This window comes from Drosophila gunungcola (assembly GCF_025200985.1).
Source record: "Drosophila gunungcola strain Sukarami chromosome X unlocalized genomic scaffold, Dgunungcola_SK_2 000021F, whole genome shotgun sequence".
Classification (NCBI taxonomy): Eukaryota; Metazoa; Arthropoda; class Insecta; order Diptera; family Drosophilidae; genus Drosophila; species Drosophila gunungcola.
The window spans coordinates 1,022,564-1,046,431 of NW_026453184.1; the positions used below are offsets into that span (position 1 = coordinate 1,022,564).

The 23,868-nt window shown below is 37.2% G+C and overlaps 1 long non-coding RNA gene across 1 annotated transcript; it reads left to right on the forward strand.

The window, feature by feature from the left end:
• The first annotated feature begins 2,051 nt into the window (after positions 1-2,051).
• On the forward strand, positions 2,052-3,817 carry LOC128260289 (uncharacterized). The gene is made up of 3 exons (XR_008268124.1): positions 2,052-2,276; positions 2,341-3,152; positions 3,214-3,817. It is a non-coding gene; the product is annotated as an uncharacterized LOC128260289 (long non-coding RNA).
• Positions 3,818-23,868: the final 20,051 nt, after the last annotated feature.

Sequence of the window (23,868 nt, forward strand, 5' to 3'; positions counted from 1 at the left end):
AACGCAAAGAAGCGTAGAGCAAATGGCAACGTAGTCCAATGCGGCAACATCGTTGCGTATGATTTATGAATGACATTTCAGCTCTTCAATACCCTGGAACATGACTGGCAATGACGGGTTTTGTATTCAGTTCGCGACAACACAATATAATTTATAGTTTAACAATTAAAATTTGAGAAAAAAGGAGCACTTTAAAATAAAAATGAAAAAAATAAGTAAAAAAAAATTGTTTTCCCAATCTTTATAATCATTTAAATTAAAATTATTTAAACTTGTCTAAAGTAGTTAAATCGGGCAATGAAATCATTATAAATGGATGTTAATGAATTCAATGTCAAACTAACATATAATTATGTAAAAATGTAATTCTTTGAAAATATTACGTTCTCTCATTTTTTATTTGCTATAATTCTAGTACCACCATTAACTATTTATATTTGGAGCGCAGATTATAATAAAAACAAAATCTTCCAAGATTATTGGCATTGTCCTAAAAAGGGTATGTAAGTGTTTGGCCACTTGGAATTTTTTTTTGTGTTGCTGAGTGTGGAGCAGCGCGAATTAGCCAAAAGCCGTTGCCAATGCTCAGTGTCCACTGACCACTGTCCACTGTCCAATGTCCAGTGTTCAATGTCCGGTTTTTGGCCATGCATCCCATGGGATTGGAGTGTAGTGTTTACCTTTAAAGCGTCGCTGCCTCGCCATTTTTTGCCTTGTTCTTCTGACTTTGATTTCGGCCTCGCTTTTGTTTTCGTTTTTCCACTTGCGGCTCAGTCGCTTTTTTAGTGGACCAAACCAGCCAGAGTCACCAGCCCAATCCCCAATCCCCAAACTCCAATCCCAATCCACAATCCCAATCCCAGTTCCAATCGCAAGTCCAAAGACCCAGTCTCAGTTCCAATACCGATCCCGATCCAGGGCCATGGCAATTCCATATCATATTTTTGCATTGACCCCGGTCCGCAGTCGGTTTTTTTGCTCTTGGCGTTTATAGATTGAGTACTTTATCAAAAAAACGAGACATCAAAGCGTATATCATGTCAGCTGCAGACGCAGGGCCAGTGATCCCCCTTCTCCTCCTTTTTTTTTTTGCCATATTTTGTTGTTGTTTTTATCTGTTTTTTTTTTTTTGCTTGTGGGCCCGGGGATTGCATTTGCATGCTGCCTTTGTCCCTCTGCCGGGAATCATAACTTAGCCAATGGCTCCGCTCGGGCGCCATTTTGTTTATCTTTGTCGATTCCCCACAAAATTGGCCCAAAACTAAGGACCATATCAAAGATATAGCCACATTAACTCCTTGAAGTGGAGGTGAAGTTAAAACCTTGGAGGGTACATCGATTTTCATAAATTATTAATATACTATACTATACTATTAATATATTAATATTATAATGATAACAGTTATCCCTTTTATGCTAAAAGCCCTTCTGAGCTGTTATTTTTTGACTTGTATTTGAAAATAAAAAAAAAAAATATCTGTTTTAATTGCCAAAATTAACTGCCACGAAAAAACTTGATTTTAGTTCATTAAAAAGTTATTGTTATCAAATACTTTTAAAATAAACGTCTACTATGAAAATCAGTTAAACCCATACTACACATTATTAAAAAAAAAGTTCTTTTTATTTGTAAGCTTTGAATAACTGCAGCAAGTTTTTATAAAAGAAACTCATGATTTTTTCGAAAGGGTATTTTCGTTGTGAATGCTATTGGATTGGACCTTTCCTGGAGTCCGACCCTATCGATCGGCGGGCATCTGCAGTGACTCAGTTTCTGGCCCGGCTCAACTGCTCCCATAACGATTTTCGTTCCGCCGATTTCGATCTCTCATGATCATGGTACATTGGGTTTTGGCTTCGGTTTCGCGTCCCAAATGGGTTGCAGCGATGAATGGATCGTCTCAGAACGCTGGCAACGGTGGGGCTGCCATGAATGGACCGCTTTTGTGTGCGACTACAGTGGGCATTAGTCTAGGGCGAACACAGAATAACACAGAAAAAATGAAAACACTTGTAACAGTTAGCTATCAGGTCGTCATCGTATTAAAATTTATACATATCTTTATTGCAGAGTTAAAACAAACATTTGAAGAAATTCCAGCTGAAAGTTAGAAACACGATGTATATACTTTTATTGGTAGTGGTTGCCATGAAGAGATTCCACCGTACAGTGCGTTCCGCCATTCGTAGGCGTCACATTTGGTTGCAAGTCATCGAGTGGGAGCGTTTTCTCCACTCTCCCGTGCTTTTTCTTCGTTTCTTGGTCTATTAGGCGTGTGGGTGGCTTAAACCCAAAAGACACGGAATTAGTTAAGATTTCTGATGAATTTATTTCTGCAGCTCGGCGGCGAATGTCATCTGATTTCCTTAAACCCTTAATTAACATAAACGTTTGAAATATAATCGAGGTATTAATAATATAGGTACAGCGTTCAAATTGGGTAAGCACACCATTGTAATGCAACTATGTTATGCAATTATTAAGTTTTCTTTATTTGAAAAAAAAACGATCTTAAACTGCATTTCTAGAAGCTATAATTTTGTCAACTTAAACTTGATTGTAAAGTGGCTTACCCTAAAAGTTTTGTGGTCTCAATTCTATATATTTTTCTTTAACTTTTAGTAATGCTATTAACTTTTTTTTTAGCTAATTCGTTGGCTTGGAGAAATTGATTTATTTAAATTTTTGTTCTGTTTTTTTCTTTTACTTACTTTGATGTAAGTCTTTTTCTATTTTTCCAACGTCTGGCAGTAAGATGACCCAACCGGTTTGCCATGTGATACGTTTGTTTCCTTAATAAATAAAAAAAATAAAACAATTAAGTTAAATTAAAACCATGCTCGCCCAAATAAGGAGCTGACTGCTTGTTTAACGATGATGATCTTAAGCCCAATAGAGCGGCAAAAACGGGGTCGAATTGCATTGTTGATTACGACTGATTTATTGGATGGACCGAAAGCGTTTACACATTTGTTAACTTTGATGGGCAGCCAAACAAATCGCTCTATGCAAATGATGAGCGTCGGGCGGAAACGGAAAACGAATTGCGGGCCGAAATGAGAAATGCCACAGATGGAATGGGAATGGATCTGGATCTGGACCTGGATGGCACCGAATCACATCAGACATGGCCAGCAAGCAAGTCAGCCAAGTCAGCCAAGTCCGCCAAGTCAGCCAGTCAGCCAATTAATATTTTGTTAATTTCGTTTTAGGTTTGTGGCTCGTGGCTGCATTTAAAGGTATTTTTGTTTGCATAAATAAACGGACGACGGAGAACCGGCAAACGTCAAAACTTTTAAAATTTCAATTTCCGGTGCAACGGCGGCCCAAACGAAGATGGTGATGATGACCAAAAAAAAGAAAGGAAAGAAAACGCGAACGCGAATGCGAACGAGCCCGATTTCATTCATAAAAGGGATCACAATCGGACCTCGGATTCTGGTCCTCCATGCGGACAAAGGATCGCGGCCGGGGAAATTAATTTTATTTTGATATTTGCCCAACAAATTCGCTGGCGAAATTATCACAACAAGTTATTTCTCAGTCGCGGCAAACAAAAAGCGTCAAATTTATCAAAAGCGACAGGCGTGAGGAAGAAAGACGGAATCGGAGTCTGGATCGGATAGGTTTCTATATATATATATACCCTTTATGCATATGTCAGTTGCGATATAGCCCTGCCTGCCTGTATTTGCATTCATTCAAAATTAATCAGAAAAGTACGATTCTCAGGTCCAGTTTCACGCCTTTATTCTGGATCTCGAATTCCTGCTGTGTGCCCTGAAAACCTCATGAGGATGTGTTGATGTACCCAAATCGGAGTGGTGCCTTCTCAAGTCAAGTGGTTTCTTTTATTTTAAACTGCCTGATATAAATTACCTTACATGCCAATTTCACAGCCAAATTTCATTCACTTGTCCTAAAGCAAATAAACGACGATTATATTGTTAAACACATTGCTTTTATCCTAAACATTTATTGAATAGATATTTTATCAAAGGCATAACATGAACTGGATCAAATTATTGGCCAACATAATTGCTTAAATTTAAATCAGTTGTTTTTATTAAACGCCATCTAATCATGGCATTTTATTTGATAGCCTTTTTTGTTAATCATTTATTGGAGTTCCTTTAGCCTTCCGTTCGTTTTCCATTTCCTGTAATTTCACGAAACACATCTGTATATATGTTTTGCATTTTATTTCATATTTTTTTTGTTAAAGCAAATTTCCACATTTGCCTGTCGCTGTGTGTTTCTGTTTCAAATGCGGTGCACGCAGAAATTATTTTAATTTTCAATAAAAATGCAAATATTTTATTTATAATTTTGTGCAAAAAAAAAAAACAAACAAAATACGCTCATACAAATATGCATACGTATGTAGATTTCCATCATCAATATCGTACGAGACCCACACATACACGGAATAGATATTTTCCGGAAAACACAGAGAGCTTTTTCCCGGTCTTCCATTTTCAGGCGACATCTGGAACTTATTGTGGGAAATGTTGACTGGGTTGTGCTGCCTATGATGTGGCGACTATTTGGCGGCTGTTGTAGTGGGAAAAAATTAAAAAACGGATGAAAAAATCGGAAAATGGAAAACTGACAGGCCGTCAAACTGACAAACTGACGAAACAGAAGCATTGACTGCAGCCTTGTTAAACATATTTCCTCTGTCACCCGAGGAGGTCAGGCTTCTGATTCGTGTTTTTCGATCAGGTATCGGGTATATTGGCTATTCCAAAACACATGCTTAGAAAATCTATACTTAATTATGTACAATTTTAATGTGTATTAGGTTTGCTGATACATCAAGCGCTGAAAATTAAAGTTAAGTGATTTTTGTGTTTGAATAAATATCTTTGCATTCATATTGATATTACAAAAATAAAATGGTATAATTTATTGTCTAAAGCTATGTTTTAGTTGTCATTTATATATTTTCAAATTTATCATGTTAATATAATTATTAAAGATAAACTATCCGAAATTTCTAGAAATTATTTGATCTTAGTTTGTAATTTATAGTTTGAAAACCTTTAATATTAAACCCGTCCTCTTTAGGGCATTCACATGCCAGAAGTAGTTTTTAGACATTTTGAACACTTTTTCATTTCTGTCATGAAATGCATTTGATGTGCATATTTAATATTATTTGTTTATTTATTTTTGACTGCCTCTCTGTTAGTTTTGGTTGGGGCTTTTGGGGACCTGGCTGATTGTGAAATTTTTACGCTCACTAAACTGTCAACTGCAGTTTTGGTTTCGCTTTCAGGCTTTTGTCTGTTCGCATACAGGAAATTATCAAAATGCAATTTTCAATTAAATGCAAGGAAAAAACATAAAAACACATAAACTCAAACCGCTAGCCGTAGACAAACAATTTAATTGCTAAGAATATAAATTTAACTGCAATTATATTGCATTGTCCGCGGACTTGCGGGCCCAATTTTAAATAAAATAAACTGTCAAAGGCATTACAATCATAAGTGTTGAGCGATCGGCAATTGTTTCAATCAATTAAGAGCGATTATAAAAATCAAGATCCAATGTCACTTTTATAAATTACAATAACGTCCTTACAGTTAACTCAATTTCACAATTATTTGAGATTGTTTAATCGAATTTTCCCTTAAAATATAAAACCTGCAAAAATTTGATAAAAAAAGTTAAATGAAAATTTACTTAAGATCTCCTTAAATGTTTTACCTTTTTGCTAATTAAAAGTGCCATTGTGCCATTGTGATTGTGTTTGACATTCCCCTTAATTATTATATTTATCTAACTTTTGGGATATATTTTACAATATACTTCAGAAATTCCCATTTACCTTCCGGTCACGCATTCCTGTGGGTGTTTGCACTCTGGTCAAACAAATTGCCAACAATAAGTCAGCGAAATTGAGCAACAAAAACGGGAAAAGAATAAAAATAACGAAAATCTAAAGGGGGAATCAGGTAGACAAAGTGAGTTTGAGGTGAGGCCCGGCTTAAAGAGCACCTTTGCGCATATAGAATATCTGGTGTATACCTGTATAATGGAGTTGTGATTTAAGATAGCCATCGCACGGAAAGAGGGACGAACTGACGGACTGATGGACTGACAAACTGACAACCCGCACTTGCCACTGGAACGCGACACTTTACACTTGGGACAACCTGACAAATGATGATGAGATGGGATGCAATGATGAGCAGCAGCACGCGCACCCGGAATCTGAATCTGAAAATGTATTTGTATCTGTATCTGAATCAGAACCAAAATCGGAAAAGGGACATGCAAATTTGTTGGCTGTCGTTGACACTTCACAGCTGCAGTCATACAACAGCGGTCATAATAATAGCATTACATACTTCATTTAAGTTATTGAAAACTATTGCTTAAATACCCCTTACGTATCATCAGCAATGTTGCGACTCCGGAATATTTGGTAATGTTTCTAATTTTTATATTCCTTTAAAAGACGTTTTCATGTTCGATAAAAAGCTTATATTAACTAAAATAAATAATATTAAAATGTCTTTCCTTAGTTATATTTCGAATTTTAAATATATTTGTATTTTATTGAATCTCTGGTTGTTTTCATTATTATATGAGGTGGAAAATATTTGTTGTCTTAAGAAAGTTCATGGTCTTATGATATTTTTGGGTAAAATAATTCAGTTGGAATGGTTGGTAGGATAATTACTTAGTTTGTTTTGGGTAAGCTTTACGAAATATCTGTCAAAAGTTGTACATGTAATTACCATTTTATTTTGGACTATTATCTTGGCCCTGTCTGTGGCCCGGGGAACAGGTAAAGCCGCAGAAACAGAAACAGAAACCGATACATCCTCCTATTCCGATACTGATTCCGAATCACATGCGGACTCAAAGTGCAGCCTGAACAGATGGACCTCACACTAAGCCGTCGGCTTTGCCGGCAAATCCACTCGGCATACAGCGGTCGCACTCCTCGCCCTTTTGTCCCCGATTCAGATACGGATCGAGGGACATATTCAGGTGCATATATGTGTATATGTAGGGACTCGGCCACGGCACTTCATCTGCGGCTTTGGCCGGTGCTTAGTGGGCCCTTTGTTTTCGCCCACTTTCCGGGGGGTTTCATAATTCCCCGGTTCGACATTTTCCCACCTTTGCTTTTGCGGCTCAATGAATACGAATTCATTTTCGGTCAGGTCGAGGGAAACCCTTTCAAAGGTCACTTTTATGGCCGGCCATCTATGAGGGAGGAGGGAAACGACTGTTTATGTTTTTATCGCTTATTTAACACTTCATTAAATTAATTGACTTGCTACGAAGATTTCGTAAATAGTATTACTTGGATCGCTTCTTGGGACAAACAAAACTAAGGATTTTGTGCACGTAGATTTCTTGTTACTAATTTTATTTATTGTTCTACAAATTGTTTGATAATAACTTAATAATTATATGCCAATGATATGCTATGCGATGATTTTAAAAATATTATTGCTCTATTCACTTTTTCTTTTTTTTTAAAGAAACCAATCGGACTTCTTGCCTAAAAATTCATATACTTGTTACTAAAAAAATTTTAAATTGTGTTAAAGATTAATTTTACTTACTGCTCTTTAATGTATTTGGTATAAGCCAAATTCATTAATTTTGCTGAGATGGTTTTTTAAGTAATACGACTTGTCTCACTGTTTATTTTTTTTAAAAATACCAAATTGACTTAAATATTGTTAGTTAGACCTACTTAAAACATTAAACCGGAGTCGAATCCAAATCTCTGGCGAAATCAGTGCAAAAATCTCGGGAATCTGAAAAGTTAATCACATTTGGAATATTCCATATGGCGGGTTGGAGCTTATCCCGCAGCCAGGGGCGTCAAAAAGGGGGCGGGGGTCCTTGGAATCGGCGGTGTATCCCCCAAGACTCTGGCAACAAATACAATGTGAACAGGACGAAGCGAGCACGCATCAACGCACTTGAGACTGCCAGCAAGTTGGACAAGGACGGGGCGAAAGGAGCAGGACACTTTGACCTGCGGGGGATGCTACGGGGACTGGGGTGTGGAGGGGGGGCGTTGAGGGGCGGGGTCGTGTGTGTCAAGTGTCAAGTGTCGACGTCTGACGCACGCAAGTGTCAGCCATCTGGAGGAGCGACAGAGAGAGGGAGTGCGAAGGCCACTCCGCTATCCACTGGGATCCTTTCCACCGTCTCCCTTTCTCACTGCAAAATAATACGCCCTTAAAATAGGACTATTACGAAAAATATCTACAATTTTTACCTGTTCAATTATGCATATCTATTAAAATAAATTATATTTCAGCCAAAGTCTTCTTACAATTGCAATTGGAAAAGTACTTAAGTTATAAATGACTATGTTCACATTTTACTTTACAATATGTATTTACTTTATTTATGTTTACTTTCTTACAATATATATCGATATTGTTCTTTGATCACGTTTTTAAATGTTATATTCACAATTAATAACAAATGTCATAATAATTCTTAGATTAACATTATTTGTTTTAAGATGTTTCGATAAAAATCTCATAAATGTTTTTTTTTAAATATTTTTTATTGATAGTGGCATATTGCTATATATTGCTATTTTAAAAAAGTTTTATTTTTGAAACAGCTTCTCTAACTACTCTTTACAATAATTTATTGAATTATATATTTTTTTTACTTAAAGACACGATTGTGAATTTAGATGCTTTGAAAATGGCTTCACAAGCGCAATATATATGGTTCTTTTTGATATAGGCTTCTCCCACTTTTGTTAGATCTCTAAAGTAATTTAGTTACAACTTTTTTCGCAGTGTGGTTATGCTGCTCCTTCGGCTCCTGTTGCGGTGTCTGTGCGAGCTTGTCCGTGTGTCTGTTTCCGTCTCCTGGCGATGTCACAGGTCACCGCCCATTGTGGGTGGTATGTCGATGTCGGTTGCTGGTGGCTGGTTGCTGGTTGCTGGTTGTTGGTTGTTGGTTGTAGGTTGTCCTGCGGGGTTGGCATCGCAATTGGGATCCGGACTAAGAAATGGGATTGGGGTTTTCGGGTTGCGTTTAGATGGCTGCTGACTATGGCAACCGAAATGGCGATGGCGATGGCGATGGCGATGGCCACGCACACGAGCACAAGTAATCATAATAAAGGACTAGAGGAGCTTTTCCCGGCTGTTTGGCTGTATGGCTGTGTGTCCGTGTGCCCGTGTGTTTGTTGGAAAATCTTATTTCACGCTGCAAACCACAAGGGAACGTGCCAAACACCGCAAGCAATAAATGACGACGATGGCGACGAGCAGAAAAATTGCCACCGAGCGGCAGGCAGGACAGCGACAACGACAACGACGACAGGCGAAACATGGTGACATTGTAATAATTATGCCAAAGATTATCCCCAGACCCGCACAACGAGGGATATTTCGCGGCGAGGTGTGAGGGCGGTGACTGTTGTGCCGCAGGATATAAGGATATAAGCGGCAGGACAACGACAACGACGAGGACAACACCAACGACAACACCAACGACAACGGCAACGACAACGCGAGCGACAACTACGACGACAGCTCGACGATGTTGCCAGCCGCGAGCAAGCGCGTTAAGTAGATGAGCTTCAATTTGTGTACCGCCCTCCGCCCCCGTCCACTCTTATCCTGCACTCAAAAAAAACAATTGGAGGTCCTAATGGAATATTTAAAATAAACACACAAATAATGGAACAATTTATTGCAAAATAAAATGTATGTATTATAAAAAATTATTGAACATAATGTCTTCAATACAGACTACATCTCTTAGTCTTTATTATTCATGTGACTATCTATAATGTTATGTTTATTCAAATTTTAATATTTTAATTTACATGCAATATATTTCAATTTAAATTGTTATTTATTATTTAAGCTTAAACTATTGTTTTCAAAACTAGAATTTTCAATGCGTTCCGTTTTCTCCTGTTGAATATCTAAACGGAACATATTTTAATTTGAAAACATCTAATCAAAAAGTGTTTCCATACTTATTTAAAGCTTCAATGGGCAATGCTCAATATTGCATCTGTAAATTGAAATTAATTTGGATCTTCTATTTTTCAGCAATTTAAAATGAAGAAAGTTAAATTAATTAAAGTTACAGTATAGGCAAAAAATTGGTGTCTGTTTTTTTTTCGCAATTTATATGCAAATATTTTTATAATTTGATTAATACGGCTTGTGGACAAGTTTTTGTTATATTTTCGCCGAGTGTACTGGCCCTCTGCCTTCACTTACCTCTCGATTTGCCTGTTTTCCTGTGGTCCCTTGCGTTGGGCGGATATCCTGTAACCAGATTTGCCCTATGTGATTAAGTAAGTCATTGAGATGGTCTCGTCCTCGATAAGCCGGGGTGAACTGACCCCTAACCACTTTATCCTTCCCCACCCCTGCTGCTGTTGTTGTTGCTGTTGTTGCTGTTACTGTTGTTGCTGTTGTCACGCTTGTAAATTGTTGCTGCATGATGATGACGATGATGAGAATAATATTGCCTCCTTCAGCCTTTTATCGCCTCTTGCATCTTAAAGTTTACAAAACAAATGCGAAAAACGAGCGGCCGCAAAAAAAAGTTTCTAAATGGGAATAGATTTTTTTTTCCCTCTTCTGTTTTATTTTTCTTATTCTTTTTCGTTGGCATCACGTTGCCAAGGCTAATTAACAGGGCAACCAAAAAACGACAGTGGACTAATGGGAATAAAATGTCTACATTTGGCTTTTGATTTTAAAATCAAAGACATAGGCATTGCATTGATCTGTTTATTTGATTTGTTTTTATACACAGGGTATATATATAGAGTATATATCTATATACAAAAGGCGAAAAGTGTAACTTATATAAAAATTCTAAAAATAATTAAACTTAAGCAATATATGTAATATTTAGTAAGGTAAAACATTACTTCTACGGCTAGGTTTAATTAGCGTTATGTATAGGACGCCCATAGGTATAATATTTTTTGGCCTCACTGTACGGGGTGCGCAATCCGCACTGCCGAAACCAATTTCGCGACATTGTGGGCGTGTCAGCCAAAAGCTCGTGACAAAAAGATGGACAGCCAGGGCAAACAAATGTCAGACAGACAGGAGCAAAGGGCAGGGGGTTCCCCGATAGTCAAAGCCCAGGGGGCGTGGGCGTGGGCGGCAGGGCGGTGAAACGACCAGGATTCCACTGAAAACAAAGATACATTTCTTCCTAAATCTACTTAGATTGAATTACTTTTAAATAGAGCATTTTTAAATTATGTTATTATTATATTTTGATCATCTTTTCAGCATGCAAATACAAAGAACTAACGTCTCACCAAAATTCCATTTAAAATATAAGACTATGTTTGCCAATGCCTTTGGCAAATCTATTGATTCTACTTCTTTAAATTATTTTAAAATATATCTTATTTAAGTACCATGTTTTGGCCGAAATACTTAGAACTAAGATTTTTTTATGAGGCCAATATAGTATTCTTCCTTTCAATATTTAATGCTAATTCGTCGCTGTGCAGGCGACAGTTAGTTAGTTTGGCTGGTTGGCCCGCTTGGAGTGTCAGCGGTTATGCCATGGCCATAATTTGTCTGTCCCTCTGTTGGTTTGCTTGTTGATTTGTTTGTTTGAGCCCCTCGCCATCCCCGTTTCCCAATTGCTGCAAGCCCCTCAAGTTAAAATACAGGGCAGGGAAATGAAACAAAAAATAGAAGCGAAGTGAAATAAACCGAACCGAACTGAACTGAACTGAGTGACACGGACACGAAACTAAACTGACACTTCAAACGACACCAGCAGCACGGACAGCGTCGGAAAATGGGAAATGCCACAGATATGAGCCCGGGAAAATGAAGCGGAAAAACTCATCAACATCAAATTCAAACCAAAAGTCAAGTCAAGTCACCAAATCACAAACACAAAAATTCCTAAGCCACAAAAATCTCATTTGTATTTTTTCGAAGAAAAATTGAATTTCCTTTCTCCTTTTCCGTTTCGGTAGCCTAATTAACCTGCTGACAACAAAACTAATTACTGTTTCGGCTCTTCAAATATTTTAATTTCCAGGGGTCCGTTTATTTCAAAAACTCCAAAGAGCCGTCGGCATTGCTCAAAATTGGAGAAACTCATGTATATTCTGCAATACAAATTTGAACATCTAATATCCTTCCATCGACATCAACTTGTTTGCGAAGTAGAATCTTTTAGTTTCAATAATATTAAAAATTTATAATATAAATGTGCCTAAATACCGTCAAATACTTGTTTATGCAGTTTTAAATATATGCCGACCAGAAACCTATAATCTTAAGATTTTATTAATTTATACGAAATGCAACTTACTTCAAATGCAATGTTAATACAAAATATCCCATAAATAAAATACAAAAATATATAATTATACTAACTAACATAGAGTGAGGCACTTAAAAGCAAAACATTTTATTGCTTGCTTCATGGTTTAAGCGATTGAAATAATATTTATTTTAATTTAATTTAACAATTTTTTTTCTTATTTTAATTTAACAATTAATCTTCCATAAATATGTAAGTTGTGGATATTTTCCTACAAGCGTGCAAGATATTTCTGCGTTAATATTTTTGATTAATGACTTAAATGCATCGCGGATTGTTGCCATCTTTTGTATAAATCATGTTTTATATGCGCACTTTTTGTTATCCTTTTTCGGATGGTTTGACATATATCAAGGCGGTGCCACGCCCCCTTTTGGCCAACCACTGGCAGTTGGCTTCTGTTTTGTTACTCAATTTTGCCGTTTTCTTGTTTTTTGCGCCATGGCTTTTGTGTATATTGCGCTGCCTTTTGGCATTTAATTACAGGGCAGTGGCAGTAACCTTGGTTCGGGCAGTAGCAGGTATTATCCCCGAGCCCCTCCTTGAAAACCCCCGCCACCCTTGAAAAAACGCACGCCCCTGCCCTCGAAACATCTTGGCATCGCTCGCGTGCCGCAGCGATTAGATGCATCCGAAAGATACGCGTACGTTTATTAGATTCCATTAACTGATTGCGGCTCCCAGTCCACCGATGAATGTCATAAATACGTAACTACTATATATATATATATATATACACCATATATGCATATATGCATACATATAACTCGATGCGCCACGCCCCATTATTGTCGGCTGGTTTTCGGAGCCCCGTCAACGCCCACCAACGCTGCTGGCCTATCGAAATCTATTCAATTAAAATGCAAAAGTCATAAATCTCGTAAATTATTGCATTTTAAATGGCCTCCATTTTAAGTTTCTGATTTGTATTTGGCTTTGGATTTGGTTTAGGCGTGCAATTTATGAACATTTCGCTGATCGATCGGCCATCGATTAATTGTGTCCATTATGTCGGCATAGTTTTCCCACTGTTTATCGCTTGTAGCTAATTGACAACCGCTGTTTGTTGTACAATGCATTTCAAAACTATCAGCATGGGAGCAGATTTAAGAAATTTATTTGCTAAATTTATTGAATGTGACAGTTATTGTCAGAATTAGTTCACTTTTTGAACTCTTTTGGTACTCGAATCTCGCCTTAAAGATTTAAATGACTCGGATCTTGGCTAATGTTGTTTGATTGTCTTTTAAGGTTTCAACATTTTAACCTTTAAAGCTGGGCAACATTTTCAAACTGTTTGGATATAAAATTTAATAAAATATTTCCTGATTTTAACCCTTTTAGAATATTTAATTGTAAAACCAATTGAGTCGAAACCAATTGAAAAAAGTTGCTACAAACAAATTGTGCAATTCTCGCTTTATTGCTTTATGTATTATTTAAACATGAAAAATCATATTAAAATTAAAGTGAAGTAGCAAAGTACAACAAAGACAAAAAAAAACATAAAATAAAAAACACTTAATAACTTTGGCAGCATGAATGGTTTTGTTATTAAGTAATAAAGTAATTACAATTTAATCCCAAGCGTCCAAGCACACGAACATTATGTTTCCTATATATAAATGAATCGGTGTCTCGATATGTGTGCGTGAATTACATATTTCATTTACATATTTTGCATGTTATAGGGACACAATCCCCCGATATCACCTGGCATATGTAACCTCATTTTTTTTTGCAGTGTTAATGCATAAAGAGCAATCGGCGGGAAGGTGATTCTTATACATCATTTGTTTGATGGAGAATAACTAGAGGGAGATTTATTCCCCATATAATTATTAAAGATATGAATGAAAATTCGCAGACATATGTAATTGATGTCAACAAAAACCAAAGTAAAGCCACCTAGCAATAATAATTTCTTTTCTTTAATTCGGGCTCTGTGAAATGGTCAGAATAAAAATGAATATTATGCACTGCAAATATCATCCGCAATGCTCGAATAAATGCGTTGCTCATATATGCATATGCTTAAAAATCCAAATATTTACTGAACCACGCGCAGCGTAAAATTATTATTATTATTATTGTAAATGTGCAGTGTTCGGAGCACCAGGAAAAAATGAAATAAAAATAATTGCAATGGAAAAAGTGGAAGAGTGTGATTTATCGAATTGATTCTATCCCTTAGTTGCCATTTAAATTTATTAATATAAGACAGTAATCAATTTAAGCCAAATATTCTTTACTGACTTTAAATGTTTATGGACCACCGATTTAGCTTTGATTTTCAAATACCTTTAGTTTTCAATTTTAATCAATTATATTACACATTTTCTTCCTATTGTTAGGACTAACTATTCAATGAAATTATATTCTATATCAATATATTTGTTGTGTTATGTGAATGCTCGTTTCTCATTCGAGTTTATCCGTCTGACAAATTATTAGATAAATTCCAGGATATGGTAAATATAAAAACAACTACAAAGTTACATTGAAAAAACATGGCAAAAACATGTTACATGCATAAATATGTTTTTGTTTGCCAATGCTTTTTTTCAAGCTTCATTCCCTTCCCTTCTCTACTCTTCTTTTTTATTATTATTATTAATATAATTGTTGTAGTTGCTGCTGATTGTTGTTGTTGTCGTCACCATCAACAACAACATTGAGTTGCCCATTGTCGCCAGTTGTCGTTAATTCAAATATTTTCGCGTACACACTTTTTTGCCCCTCTTTTTTATGACCGTAATGACAAAATATACTTTTGCCCATCAACACGATGCAGTTAAACAAAAAAAAACAAAAACGAAAAAATTAAAACTGCTGCAAATATGGATAGGTGTACGCCTGTGTAGGTATAATAAATATTGTATATAATCGACATGGCCAGCGGATATGAGGAAATGCAAATATTTTATAGGAAAAAGTAAACACGCTCGAAATTATTGCAATCATTTCCGTTTGACGAGGTTTTTGTCCAACAGCTCGGGTCAGAGGGGATTGATTTGGTTAAACAAATGGAAGTGTGGGCTTAGTGGATATGTAACTAAAAAAAAAAAGCACACACAGATAGAAAATAAAACAGTAGTGCTAAATAAGCAAAAATAATGAGTTCAACACTTATAATTAAATTTTTAAATGTATTACTTCATTTCACAAATGTTTAATATGGCGTTGGTTTTGAAATTGTATATTATCAACAGTGTTATAAGATTTATTATAAAATGTAGAATATAGTTTTTGTATTTAAATTTAAAAAATTTTAAAAATATATAAATTTTTTGAAAACTTGATTTTATATCCAACAATAAATTACATGTTGCAAGCAATACCTTTTCATTCATAATAATGGCGGCATTTATAAAGAATAAAGAATATTGGGTAGAATAGAATTTAGAGTGAATTTTTCAATAGTAAACGGATATAGTTTTTAGAAACCGAATGCCTTTTTTGGCAATCGAATTGATCGCATTGGCTAATTTGTATCCATGAGCCAGGTGAATCGATCGATTTGCGCAAATGGCGCTTGACTTCCTCCGACCATCAGCATAATGCATGAATGAATGGATCATGTTCGGCTCTCAAGTTTTCCCCATTTCAGTTGGCTTTGTTGTGCTTTTTGTGTTTTTCCCGCTGCACTGCAACTGCAACAACATCGAAGGGGAGGCAACACTCCACTGACATAATCGAGACAACGACCAGGAGTTGCTCAGTTGCTCTGGGGACCTGCTCCTGCTGCTGATATTGCTGCTGCTGCTGCTGCTGCTGCTGCTGCTCCATTGCAATTTCGTTTTAAAAGAAAAATTAACGTGAATTATAAAAAATAACTTGAAAACGAAGCGGCGAGGAGTTGAGCGTAGTGCAACCGGCAAAACAACAACAAATAATTGGTAATCTTGCAGATATAATGATAATCACAACAGCAACAGCAGCAGCAGCAGCAGCCAGTTCCCGGCAGCAACTTCAAGAAAGAAAAAAAAAAACGAAAAACAAGAAAAAAAGCTAAAAAGCGAACCGAACTGAACTGAACTCAACGTGCACTGAATGTCCTCATTGAAGTGAAGGTAAAACAAAATCATAAAAATAAAAGCAGAAGGATAATTCCGTTCAGCTAAAGTCCAGCGGCAAATACACTACTAGCTCATTTAAGCAGTTCTCTAATTTACAAAATTAAGCTCTGGCTCTAGATTTTACAAAATAAATTAATTTAGTTAATTTTGTTGAACCTATTTATAGGTTATAAGCCAAACAGATAATTTGCTTTAAATATAGCTTGGAAAACAAAATGATATCGTAATGTTCTAAATTTATATTACATATATAACTCTTTTTTCATGATCACACTGGCTTATTTAAAATGGTTATTTTTAAAATACATTTCTTGGCAAACTCCACAGCGAAATGAGAAAATTCCATTTAAAGGGTATTGAAAAAATAACTAAAATTTAGCGGAAGAAAAAAATGGCAACGGCCATTGAACAGCAGCGGCAAAGCAAACGGAGCTGCAACTTGCAACGTGCCCGGACTCCTGGCACACAGAAAGAAAAATTGACATACCTAACAAAAAAAATATTAAATGACTAAAAAACAATGTTTAATGATGTTTAATTTGAAAAGGAAGCTATCAGATCTTTGAATTGTATTTTAGAGTATTAGGCAAGTAAAATACAAACAATTTTTAAATGACGTGGGAATTGAACTTTGATAGGCAGATGTTCTACGCCCTTTCTTAATATTTCATCTAGGAACTTTCTTTCAACAACAACATTTTTTTAATTTAACATTTTTTGCAAATTAAAAATAGTATGCTAAATAAAATAAAATTTGAATATTTGTTTATTTTATATCAGTGCAGCACGGAGAGTACGTCGGGATGGATTGGAGCTGGACCGAAGGCCTGGACCTGGAACCTGGAACCTGGGACCTGAGACCTGCGGCGCGGAACATGGACCTGGACTTATGGACCCACCTATCCCGATCTGCCCTCTCTTTCGGGCCGGCTCTATCTGTCTCTATCTCGCGTTGCGACCGCGTTGCTACGTGAGCAGCGCACGCGGGCCGATTTCCAAGACCGGCGGTTGAGGTTCATGTTGAGGTTGAGGCTGCGGTTGCACCTGAACAAAATGTGGCAAGGAGACTTATTTCGAAAAGGGTTACACCTCTCAAATACCCATGACTTTGATTTATTCGATTTTGTGTTCACTGGGAGCACTCTTAAAAGTCTTTTATTATATCAATTGGGCCTTTATGTTTATTTAATTAAATTATTAATCTTTTTGAAAAAATATATATTTACAACATTCATTTTTATTACTGTTTAATGCCATTTAAATGCTTAATTAAGAACCGGCTGGTTGGTCACAATTAAGTGTGCAATTCATTCACAATTTAAAGCCAAGTTACAAGGACAATTTTTTTTTAAACTATAAAAACGCGAAAAAAAACTCAACAAAATATGGAAGTTTTCCTGAAATATACTCCCTGGCATACTCTGTAATTGAAATCCAGAAAAATGCGCTGGTTTTGAAGTAGAAGAAGCCAGACAACAAGAAGAACAACTGCAGCAATTGCAACTTTGTGGCGGATAGAAGAGGGGCAATTCAAATGCCCCTCCCCCTGTGGGCCGCCACTGTCTCCCCTTACCCTCTTACCCCTGAGCCACCCTATTGCACCCCTTTTCACCCCCCTTTAAAGCGAGGCAAGTGCCAGCCATTGAGAAGGCTGCAGCAGCCATAAACATAATTTCATATCTGGCAAGCCCAGCAGCATATAAACCATATACGTATATATGCTCATATATACCTGTAACCCCCCACCTTTCACCGCCCCCTTTTTTGCCGCGGGGGGAGTGGCGCGAAATCAAAATAAAACGATGGGCGTTTATCGTTATGCGAGCTGAATAACTTCTGGAAGTTTGTTTTCTATCCTCGACCTCTTCTCCTCCTGGAAATCGGATTCGCATTCGGATTCGGGTTGGGAATGGGTATTGGAATGGGTATGGGATGGAATTGGGATTTCAGATTGGTCTGGGCTGTGACTTCGACTTTGCTGGCCAAGACTTCCCCAGCTTTTAGGTAAGACTTGCTTTTGATTCGCTTTTTTTATATGGCTTGTTGCTTTATTTGTGGATACTCATAAGCATAATTTTACCGATTTGCTGCAGAATTTTTCGTGAAACTTGTCTTACCACTTACATTAACCATACATTTTTTTAAACATATATTTTTTCTTTATTTTTAAATTGAAAATTGATTCCAAGCTTAAACATAATTTCCCTGATTCGATGAACAATTTTTGGAGAAACTTGTCTTACGAATTACGATTATGCCATTTATTTTTGTTAACTTTTAATTTGCTACCTTTTAAGGCAGAGAATTTAATGGTGGCCTTATTGAAACTATATTTAATTCTTTAAAGACCATCTAGGTTTAAACTGTCTTACTATTTTAAGCCCTGTCTAGTTAAATCCTTTTTGGTATCTTTGGCAAAGGCCATTTAATATTATTTAAAGTTCTCCCCCGACCTTTTCGTGTCTTTAAACAGCCTTACTATTTAGCGAAGTTTTTAGCAGGTTGACCCTGCCGAGAAGTTCCCATTGAGTGTGTGTGTGTGTGTGTGTGTGTGTGTGTGTGTGTGTGTGTGTGTGTGTGTGTGTGTGTGTGTGTGTTTTAAAAGATCGCAAAAACATCGGTCTGCAATTTGTTCGGTTCGGTTGGGTTTTTTATGCTTTTGGGTCATTATGCGGACGGAACGGAACGGAACGGGACGTTCATCTGGCATATGGCTATGGCAGTGGCGGAACCGGCGATAAGGAGGGATCCGTCGGTGTTAACCTGTGCCCACCTCGGGGGGCAGACTTTTCATTGCCTTCTGGCGGCGTTCAGCGTTTTGCCTAATTAGCTTTTCGGTGCGTGCGCCATTTGGCAGGTTGCAAGTGTTCCTCGTATAATTTTTTTTTTCTCTTACTGTTTTGCGCTTTTTGTTTGTTTGCAATACCATTAATTGTTGTTGTTGTTGTTGTTGGTGTGTCGGTCGGGTCGTCTAATGAATTTTCAATTGTTAGTGCCTCGTTTACGAGGTGTCCCGTGGCGTCGTCGAGCACTTTGTTGCGTAACCCGGAGCAGGGTTTCTCGAACCAACTTGCTGAATGGCTAACTGGCTAACTGGCTAACTAGCCTGACTGCCTGACTGCCTGACTGCCTGACTGACTGCTGGCCCAACTCTAATTACGAATCACAAATGGCCAAAACGCTCCGAAATGGCCCATAAAAACGGTAGCCAGTCGAGCGGATTACGCAAAACGTTGCCGCCGATGCGACAGGAGCACAAAAAATCATGCTATACTATATATTCAACCTTCAAAGAGTGAAGGGGACAGAAAAGAAAAAGTGGAAAGGGGGCGGGGCGCAAAGGGGGAGTGAGCTCGGAACATTAGCGGAAAATTGAAAAACCAACGGGCGATCTACTGTTCCCTAGTTCCATCATAAAAAGACGAAAAGATTCTGCGGAGAACTATCAGTTGCTGTTGCCTGCAAATTCAGTGGGTCATATGTGTAAAAGTCAGGTTAGGTAACACTGTAAATATTCGAAAAAAGGGTTTTGTTTTAAATAAAAATCTTTGGATAAACTAACTTAAATAAGGTGTAGAACTTTACACGAAATCTGTTAAGTTAAAAATGGCTATCTTAAAGCCAAAAAAAGACAACGATTTAGGTAAAACTTTAATTAACAAAATTGGATTGAAAAGAGAAACTATATTGTTTGCAATATTAGAAATATACATTTTTTTTAATTAAGCATTAGTTTTAAAACACCATATTTCAATTTTCGTCTTAGCAAAATAGTATTGGTTCGCTAAGTTCGAATGATAAAATAAATAAAAGGTATTATTCGAAAATTCATAAGAATGTGAAGCTCTGGATTATATTTTCAATATCTATTCTGTAGTTTTAAAAGCCAATTTATGTCGATCATTTTTTTTGACTTGCCAGAGCACAGAACCAAAAGAAAGTGAACTACTTCTTTTAATCAGACAAATCTCTTATTATTTACTCCTATTAAATTAATACTAGATCATTTAAAGTTGATCGCTGGGTGACGTTTTAATTTCATATTGTTGTTCGCTTATTACGCATACGCCACGGTGATGTTGCAGCCAATGTTGTTGCTGTTTCTGATATTGCTATTTGCTGCTATTTGTGATGTTGCTGCTGTTTTGGATATGCTGCCCCGACACGACGATGCCACGGCATCAAATCACAAATGGCGCCAGTCCGACACAGCAGCAGCTGTCGGTGTGAAAGAGAGGGCCACACTACCGGCGGTCAGGGGCGGCCACTAAAGGGGGCAGCTCAGGAAAATCAGTGCAAAGGGGTCAGCATTTCACATCACATCACTTCGCACGTGACCGGCGGGTTGAGGCGCAGCTTTTGGTCAAGTTGAAATGCAAATTGCAACTTCCGTTAAATTGCAGCAGCTGTACAGCTGTGTAGGCTGCACAGCGAGAAAAAAAGGGGGTGAAACTGTTGTCCTCTTACAAGACAGCATGGCTCCATAAAAAATTCAAAATTTATAGGCAATATTTTAAAATAGAATATAAAGAGCCAACAATTTTGTACATTTAATATAAGTACTTTTTTATAAAGAACGCTGTGGTACAAAATTCGACTTATTAATTAAATTATACTTTTCTATAGATCTTGTGTGTGTGTGAAGATTCCGTATCGGGCCACTCATAGGTAGCGAATTAAATTTATAAATTTGTATATAATGACAGTTGAGTGGGTCTGTCTGTTGATGAACAAACTAAAGCTGTCTTTTGCAGTGCAGAATATTGAAGGAGAAAGACAGACATTCATTGAGCCTGGTTTGCAGGCTTGGATTTTGGGTTTTTCCGTTCTGGTTGCGGTATTGAATCCATTCAGTTTCGGTCTCGGCCAGTGGCAATGGCGTTGAGTTGCACCTTCAACCTTTGGCCAGCCGCCCGCGCGCCCCCGTACCCCACATCCTCATCCTCATCCACTGGCACATCCACTGGCACATCCACCCGATTCACCTGGCAGTCAATCACACGTAGGCAGCTTCTGCTCGTCAGGCCCGTTGATGAATTATGGCCATGGAGCCCGTCCCTTTGTGGCCTTTTTGCCTCCGATGGAGATGGAGCTGGAGATGGCGATGGAGATGGAATTGGAGTTGCCTTCGATACCCTTTAGTTCGCAGCTCTTCTGTTATGTGCTGTTCTGTTCTGATCTGTTCGGGGCTCTCGGGTCGCGAAAAAGGAAAAGGCAGCTGTGAATGGAAAAGCAATTACCGCAGAAATAGATTCCATGGGGTTCTTGGCTGCCAAGGCAGAAGTGAATGCAAATTAGCAGGGATACGATGTATCAAAGTAGAGGCAGCATCAGAAAGTCATTATTCCTTGACTTGACCAAAAACAATATCTATTTCTACATTAATAATTATTTTAATATATTTATTAGTTTACTTTTGCCATCAGAAAATTGGTATTCCTTGACTTGGTCAAATATAATATATTTTTTTATTAAATTCTTTCTATATTTATATGTTGACCAAAATAAATAGTAATACTGTACAATGTTTTCGTCCATTAATGATGATTTGATAAACATGAAAGGACTTATTTTATTTCCTCATTTACTGTTTTCAAACTAATGTTTAATATATTAAGCATTTGTAATTTAAATACTAAATGCCTAGAATATTTTTTTTTTGTAAACATTAGTATGCCATATTTTTTAAAGCCCTCCAAAAATATAATTTTTACTAATATATTTTAAGGCAATATTAGAGTGTCGTTGAAAATTAATTTTCACGTTTAAAGTCTGTCTAAAATTGTCTTAGGCTCATCAAATAAAACCAAACAGGAAACCTTATGAAATTGTTTTTTCCTAGCCCCTCATTTTTTTTTTAAGAAAACCGCCTTAACCTTTGATCTATTCAAAAGGGTATTCTTGATATCTATAGACGGGAATATCTATAATGATTTACGGACTTGCTGAGATTTTTAATGGCAGGTAAAGCTTTTAATGTTCTTAAATATAACCCTCTGTATTTTTGGTCCATACTGGTTTGCCTGGTGATTTATAGAAAAAGTTGCAGCCAATAAATGTCAACATAAACTTGCGCTATCCTCTGGATGCTCCGTCTCTTTCCACCCGGCCATCGTGCCGTCTCGCTTGCGCTCACTTGCTGCACGGCTTGGGTTTTCAGTGGTAAGCAACATTTTCTAATTACAAAACTAACATTTACAATGTAACTTGAAACAAGAAGGGAGAGAGATTTGCTGGCAATGAGAGCGGTTGAATGCAACAAGTTGCATACACAATTAGCACAAGGATGCAGAGGGGCACACTCACACAGATACACACACACTCACACAGATACACACACTCTGATAGGGGAAAATCCCTTTGGGCCGTGGAAGCGTCTGTTTAACTTTCAAGTGGCGTTCTACGATACTCATAAAATTTCCTCCAGGTAATTTTCTGTCATGTTTCGGCTGCATGTGTGTGCGTATGTGTGCATTGTTCCACTGGACTTTCCACTCGCACACAGGACTTTCTCCCGCACAAACACACACACACACACTTCCTTTGATTCCCGACAATCCTGCCGCCCCTTTGGCCTTAGCTAACTTCAATCACATTGCACTTTTGGCCACTTAAAGCTCGCCTTGATGCTGCTGCCAAAATACCCTAACTGTTGGCAAGGATAATGATAGCTTAGGATACGGATAGGTTGTTCAAAAATGCCTATATTGTTTGGATTTCTTATCTGCTCACACTAAAGCCCCCAAAAACAAAAAAATCTCTATGTTAATTTAAAACACATTTACTTAAAAATTTGCGTTATATATATTTGTTGATATATATAAAAATTAGATATTTGTCAATTTTAAATAAACATAAAATTTTTCATATGCCAATCGATTGGAAACTCTATGGCGACTTTAACGACTTATGATATTCGCAACCAAAATTTTGAGAGTATCAAAAATTTGACTTTATAAATGTCAGTCCGCCTCCGTGTTGTTGGCTGTTGGTTGTTTCTTGTTTATTTTGCTGCATTTAATGAACGCTGTCCGCTGGCGCCTGCAAGTATGCAGCTCGAATTTTGTCAAACGCATTAAAACATTATTAAGAGCCACCACGCCACGCCAGTCTGTGTGTGTGTGTGTGTGTGTGTGTTCGTGCTTTAAATATTTAATTATATTTAGCTGCCTAAAGTACTTACAGTTTTGCGCTCTTAGTGACATCCGTGCGGACAACATGGCGTATGATTAACATGTGTGTTTGCCGGCGGCCACAAAATTTCTGTCTGCTAATCGCTTACGCAAGAATACGTTCCATAATGGCCAAAAGACAAATTGCGAAAATTGCAGAGCCAAAAATGCGAAGATCCGACAGATTCAGATGGGTGCATCTTTACCCCCCTTTCGGTGCGCCCTATTCTCTGCCACATTTTTCCATAAATAATTTCCATAAAAACTTGTTAAA